Source organism: Oncorhynchus keta, chromosome 15 (genome assembly GCF_023373465.1).
Source record: "Oncorhynchus keta strain PuntledgeMale-10-30-2019 chromosome 15, Oket_V2, whole genome shotgun sequence".
In the NCBI taxonomy this organism is placed as follows: Eukaryota; Metazoa; Chordata; class Actinopteri; order Salmoniformes; family Salmonidae; genus Oncorhynchus; species Oncorhynchus keta.
Genome location: NC_068435.1, coordinates 12,969,897 through 12,976,751, shown reverse-complemented (window position 1 = coordinate 12,976,751; position 6,855 = coordinate 12,969,897).

Below are 6,855 nucleotides of genomic sequence, written 5' to 3'. Positions count from 1 at the left end.
AATTTCTTTGAGGAAATGTCCATGATTAAGGTCCCGTGAAAAACTATGCATCCACACACAAATAATGTTGTGTTAAGATATGAACTAATCAATGGTTGACACGTGTAGTTTTGTGGAGAAATTTGATTTAAAGAGATATATTGAAATTGAAAGCAATATTGGATTTTGCAATGACTACGGGCCATGTAGCAAAATTAGAAGTATGTTTCGATGTCTGGATGAAGTGTTTGAAGAGCATATGGACCTTTGTTCCCTTCAATGTGACAAATCAGTTGTGAAAAACTGAAAATTCCAGACGGCTTTGTGATCTATTGAAGTCAAGAAGCAGATGTTAAGGGATACATAGACCAAATCATATTTATTTAGACACATGTCAAAGGTCAAACAAGTATTTGCAGTTTCTTTATGAACTGCACCAATTTCTTAACACTTTGTTGTCCAATTCAACCACGGAAAGTCTGAGACATGACTAGCGTGATTGTTGGCTTTTGACCAAAAGTGTAAACCAAAAATATGCTGATGCATTGAATTGATATGGTGCAAATTGCCAAATATGACATGTCTGTGTCAAATCAAATCAAAGTTTATTTGTCACGTGCGCTGAATAGAACAGGTGTAGTTCTTACTGTGAAATGCTTACTGACAGGCCCTAATGAACAGCGCAATTTTAAAGTAAAAAATAGGTATTAGGTGAACAATGGATATCTAAAGAAATAAAAACAACAGTAAAAAGACACTGAAAAATAACTGTAGCGAGGCTATATACAGTAGAGAGGCTATATACAGTAGAGAGGCTTTATACAGTAGAGAGATTATATACAGTAGAGAGGCTATATACAGTAGAGAGATTATATACAGTAGAGAGGCTATATACAGTAGAGAGGCTATATACAGTAGAGAGGCTATATACAGTAGAGAGGCTATATACAGTAGAGAGGCTTTATACAGTAGAGAAGCTATATACAGTAGAGAGGCTTTATACAGTAGAGAGATTATATACAGTAGAGAGGCTATATACAGTAGAGAGGCTATATACAGTAGAGAGATTATATACAGTAGAGGGGCTACATACAGTAGAGAGGCTATATACAGTAGAGGGGCTATATACAGTAGAGAGGCTATATACAGTACAGAGGCTTTATACAGTAGAGAGGCTTTATACAGTAGAGAGGCTATATATAGTAGAGAGGCTATATATAGTAGAGAGGCTATATACAGTAGAGAGGCTATATACAGTAGAGAAGCTTTATACAGTAGAGAGGCTATATACAGTAGAGAAGCTTTATACAGTAGAGAGGCTATATACAGTACAGAGGCTTTATACAGTAGAGAGGCTTTATACAGTAGAGAGGCTATATATAGTAGAGAGGCTATATATAGTAGAGAGGCTATATACAGTAGAGAGGCTATATACAGTAGAGAAGCTTTATACAGTAGAGAGGCTATATACAGTAGAGAGGCTATATACAGTAGAGAGGCTATATACAGTAGAGAGGCTATATACAGTAGAGAGGCTATATATAGTAGAGAGGCTATATACAGTAGAGAGGCTATATACAGTAGAGAAGCTTTATACAGTAGAGAGGCTATATACAGTAGAGAGGCTACATACAGTAGAGAGGCTTTATACAGTAGAGAGGCTTTATACAGTAGAGAGGCTATATACAGTAGAGAGGCTATATACAGTAGAGAAGCTTTATACAGTAGAGAGGCTATATACAGTAGAGAGGCTATATACAGTAGAGAGGCTTTATACAGTAGAGAAGCTTTATACAGTAGAGAGGCTATATACAGTAGAGAGGCTATATACAGTAGAGAGGCTATATACAGTAGAGAAGCTTTATACAGTAGAGAGGCTATATACAGTAGAGAGGCTATATACAGTAGAGAGGCTATATACAGTAGAGAAGCTTTATACAGTAGAGAGGCTATATACAGTAGAGAGGCTATATACAGTAGAGAGGCTATATACAGTAGAGAGGCTATATACAGTAGAGAGGCTATATACAGTAGAGAGGCTATATACAGTAGAGAAGCTTTATACAGTAGAGAGGCTATATACAGTAGAGAGGCTATATACAGTAGAGAGGCTATATACAGTAGAGAGGCTACATACAGTAGAGAGGCTTTATACATTAGAGAGGCTTTATACATTAGAGAGATTATATACAGTAGAGAGGCTATATACAGTAGAGAGGCTATATACAGTAGAGAGATTATATACAGTAGAGAGGCTTTATACAGCAGAGAGGCTATATACAGTAGAGAGGCTTTATACAGTAGAGAGGCTATATACAGTAGAGAGGCTATATACAGTAGAGAGGCTTTATACAGTAGAGAGATTATATACAGTAGAGAGGCTTTATACAGCAGAGAGGTTATATACAGTAGAGAGGCTTTATACAGTAGAGAGATTATATACAGTAGAGAGGCTATATACAGTAGAGAGGCTATATACAGTAGAGAGATTATATACAGTAGAGAGGCTTTATACAGCAGAGAGGCTATATACAGTAGAGAGGCTTTATACAGTAGAGAGGCTATATACAGTAGAGAGGCTTTATACAGTAGAGAAGCTATATACAGTAGAGAGGCTTTATACAGTAGAGAGATTATATACAGTAGAGAGGCTATATACAGTAGAGAGGCTATATACAGTAGAGAGATTATATACAGTAGAGGGGCTACATACAGTAGAGAGGCTATATACAGTAGAGGGGCTATATACAGTAGAGAGGCTATATACAGTACAGAGGCTTTATACAGTAGAGAGGCTTTATACAGTAGAGAGGCTATATATAGTAGAGAGGCTATATATAGTAGAGAGGCTATATACAGTAGATAGGCTATATACAGTAGAGAAGCTTTATACAGTAGAGAGGCTATATACAGTAGAGAAGCTTTATACAGTAGAGAGGCTATATACAGTACAGAGGCTTTATACAGTAGAGAGGCTTTATACAGTAGAGAGGCTATATATAGTAGAGAGGCTATATATAGTAGAGAGGCTATATACAGTAGAGAGGCTATATACAGTAGAGAAGCTTTATACAGTAGAGAGGCTATATACAGTAGAGAGGCTATATACAGTAGAGAGGCTATATACAGTAGAGAGGCTATATATAGTAGAGAGGCTATATACAGTAGAGAGGCTATATACAGTAGAGAAGCTTTATACAGTAGAGAGGCTATATACAGTAGAGAGGCTACATACAGTAGAGAGGCTTTATACAGTAGAGAGGCTTTATACAGTAGAGAGGCTATATACAGTAGAGAGGCTTTATACAGTAGAGAGATTATATACAGTAGAGAGGCTATATACAGTAGAGAGGCTATATACAGTAGAGAGATTATATACAGTAGAGAGGCTTTATACTTCAGAGAGGCTATATACAGTAGAGAGGCTTTATACAGCAGAGAGGCTATATAAATCAAATCAAATCAAATTTTATTTATATAGCCCTTCGTACATCAGCTGATATCTCAAAGTGCTGTACAGAAACCCAGCCTAAAACCCCAAACAGCAAGCAATGCAGGTGTAGAAGCACGGTGGCTAGGAAAAACTCCCTAGAAAGGCCAAAACCTAGGAAGAAACCTAGAGAGGAACCAGGCTATGTGGGGTGGCCAGTCCTCTTCTGGCTGTGCCGGGTGGAGATTATAACAGAACATGGCCAAGATGTTCAAATGTTCATAAATGACCAGCATGGTCGAATAATAACAAGGCAGAACAGTTGAAACTGGAGCAGCAGCACAGTCAGGTGGACTGGGGACAGCAAGGAGTCATCATGTCAGGTCGTCCTGGGGCACGGTCCTTGGGCTCAGGTCTGGAGCAGCAGCATGGCCAGGTGGACTGGGGACAGCAAGGAGTCATCATGTCAGGTAGTCCTGGGGCATGGTCCTAGGGCTCAGGTCCTCCGAGAGAGAGAAAGAAAGAAGGAGAGAATTAGAGAACGCACACTTAGATTCACACAGGACACCGAATAGGACAGGAGAAGATATAACAAACTGACCCTAGCCCCCCGACACAAACTACTGTTTCCGCAGGTAGTATAACTTTTCATTACATTTCATTAAATGTCATTATAGTACAACAGTTTGATTTGTCTAATCTTAGCTATTTCTTCTTAGCTAGCTACATAGCCGTCTTTGTATCAAAGATAATTGCGTAATTATCGTATTTCATCGTCCTAACGTAGTCTACACTGCTATCTGCCCAGCAGCTAGCCAGCTAGCAAACGTCCACCGTCTACCGAATAGCAGCACTGTAGAAACTATTACACTCAACTGAACGACTTGATTAGTGTAGTGTTAGCTAGCTACATAGTTGTCTTTGCTGTCTTCGTATCCAAGATAATTGTGTAGTTTAGAGTGTGTAGTCTTAGAGTGATTATCTTAATTTACAGAGGTTAGCTAGCCAGCTATTTGTCGTCCTTAACATAGGAGACACTGCTAGCTAGACAACAGCTAGCCAACGTCTACCGAATAGAACTTCCGCACTCAACAACCCGGTCGCATTCTGCTTCGCTCCACAGGTAGTATCACATTTTCATTTCATTTCATTACAGCACAACGGTTTGATTTGTTTGATCGTAGCTAGCTACATAGCTAGCTACATAGCCGTCTTTGTATCAAAGATAATTGTGTAGTCTAGAGCGATTTTCTAGGTTAGCTAGCCAGCTATTGTCGTTCTTTTAACACAACGTAACGTAATCAACACTGCTAGCTAGCCAGCTAGCCCCCGAATAGCAGCACTGTAGAAACTATTACACTCAACGGAACGACTTGATTAGTGTAGTGTCAACAATGCAGCCACTGCCAACTAGCCTACAAAGTCAACAACGCAGCCACTGCCAGCTAGCCTACTTCAGCAGTACTGTATCATTTTAATCATTTTAGTCAATAAGATTCTTGCTACGTAAGCTTAACTTTCTGAACATTCGAGACGTGTAGTCCACTTGTCATTCCAATCTCCTTGCATTAGCGTAGCCTCTTCTGTAGCCTGTCAACTATGTGTCTGTCTATCCCTGTTCTCTCTTCTCTGCACAGACCATACAAACGCTCCACACCGCGTGGCCGCGGCCACCCTAATCTGGTGGTCCCAGCGCGCACGACCCACGTGGAGTTCCAGGTCTCCGGTAGCCTCTGGAACTGCCGATCTGCGGCCAACAAGGCAGAGTTCATCTCAGCCTATGCCTCCCTCCAGTCCCTCGGCTTCTTGGCACTGACGGAAACATGGATCACCACAGATAACACTGCTACTCCTACTGCTCTCTCTTCGTCCGCCCACGTGTTCTCGCACACCCCGAGAGCTTCTGGTCAGCGGGGTGGTGGCACCGGGATCCTCATCTCTCCCAAGTGGTCATTCTCTCTTTCTCCCCTTACCCATCTGTCTATCGCCTCCTTTGAATTCCATGCTGTCACAGTTACCAACCCTTTCAAGCTTAACATCCTTATCATTTATCGCCCTCCAGGTTCCCTCGGAGAGTTCATCAATGAGCTTGATGCCTTGATAAGCTCCTTTCCTGAGGACGGCTCACCTCTCACAGTTCTGGGCGACTTTAACCTCCCCACGTCTACCTTTGACTCATTCCTCTCTGCCTCCTTCTTTCCACTCCTCTCCTCTTTTGACCTCACCCTCTCACCTTCCCCCTACTCACAAGGCAGGCAATACGCTCGACCTCATCTTTACTAGATGCTGTTCTTCCACTAACCTCATTGCAACTCCCCTCCAAGTCTCCGACCACTACCTTGTATCCTTTTCCCTCTCGCTCTCATCCAACACTTCCCACACTGCCCCTACTCGGATGGTATCGCGCCGTCCCAACCTTCGCTCTCTCTCCCCCGCTACTCTCTCGTCTTCCATCCTATCATCTCTTCCCTCTGCTCAAACCTTCTCCAACCTATCTCCTGATTCTGCCTCCTCAACCCTCCTCTCCTCCCTTTCTGCATCCTTTGACTCTCTATGTCCCCTATCCTCCAGGCCGGCTCGGTCCTCCCCTCCCGCTCCGTGGCTCGACGACTCATTGCGAGCTCACAGAACAGGGCTCCGGGCAGCCGAGCGGAAATGGAGGAAAACTCGCCTCCCTGCGGACCTGGCATCCTTTCACTCCCTCCTCTCTACATTTTCCTCCTCTGTCTCTGCTGCTAAAGCCACTTTCTACTACTCTAAATTCCAAGCATCTGCCTCTAACCCTAGGAAGCTCTTTGCCACCTTCTCCTCCCTCCTGAATCCTCCTCCCCATCCCCCCCTCCTCCCTCTCTGCAGATGACTTCGTCAACCATTTTGAAAAGAAGGTCGACGACATCCGATCCTCGTTTGCTAAGTCAAACGACACCGCTGGTTCTGCTCACACTGCCCTACCCTGTGCTCTGACCTCTTTCTCCCCTCTCTCTCCAGATGAAATCTCGCGTCTTGTGACGGCCGGCCGCCCAACAACCTGCCCGCTTGACCCTATCCCCTCCTCTCTTCTCCAGACCATTTCCGGAGACCTTCTCCCTTACCTCACCTCGCTCATCAACTCATCCCTGACTGCTGGCTACGTCCCTTCCGTCTTCAAGAGAGCGAGAGTTGCACCCCTTCTGAAAAAACCTACACTCGATCCCTCCGATGTCAACAACTACAGACCAGTATCCCTTCTTTCTTTTCTCTCCAAAACTCTTGAACGTGCCGTCCTTGGCCAGCTCTCCCACTATCTCTCTCAGAATGACCTTCTTGATCCAAATCAGTCAGGTTTCAAGACTAGTCATTCAACTGAGACTGCTCTTCTCTGTATCACGGAGGCGCTCCGCACTGCTAAAGCTAACTCTCTCTCCTCTGCTCTCATCCTTCTAGACCTATCGGCTGCCTTCGATACT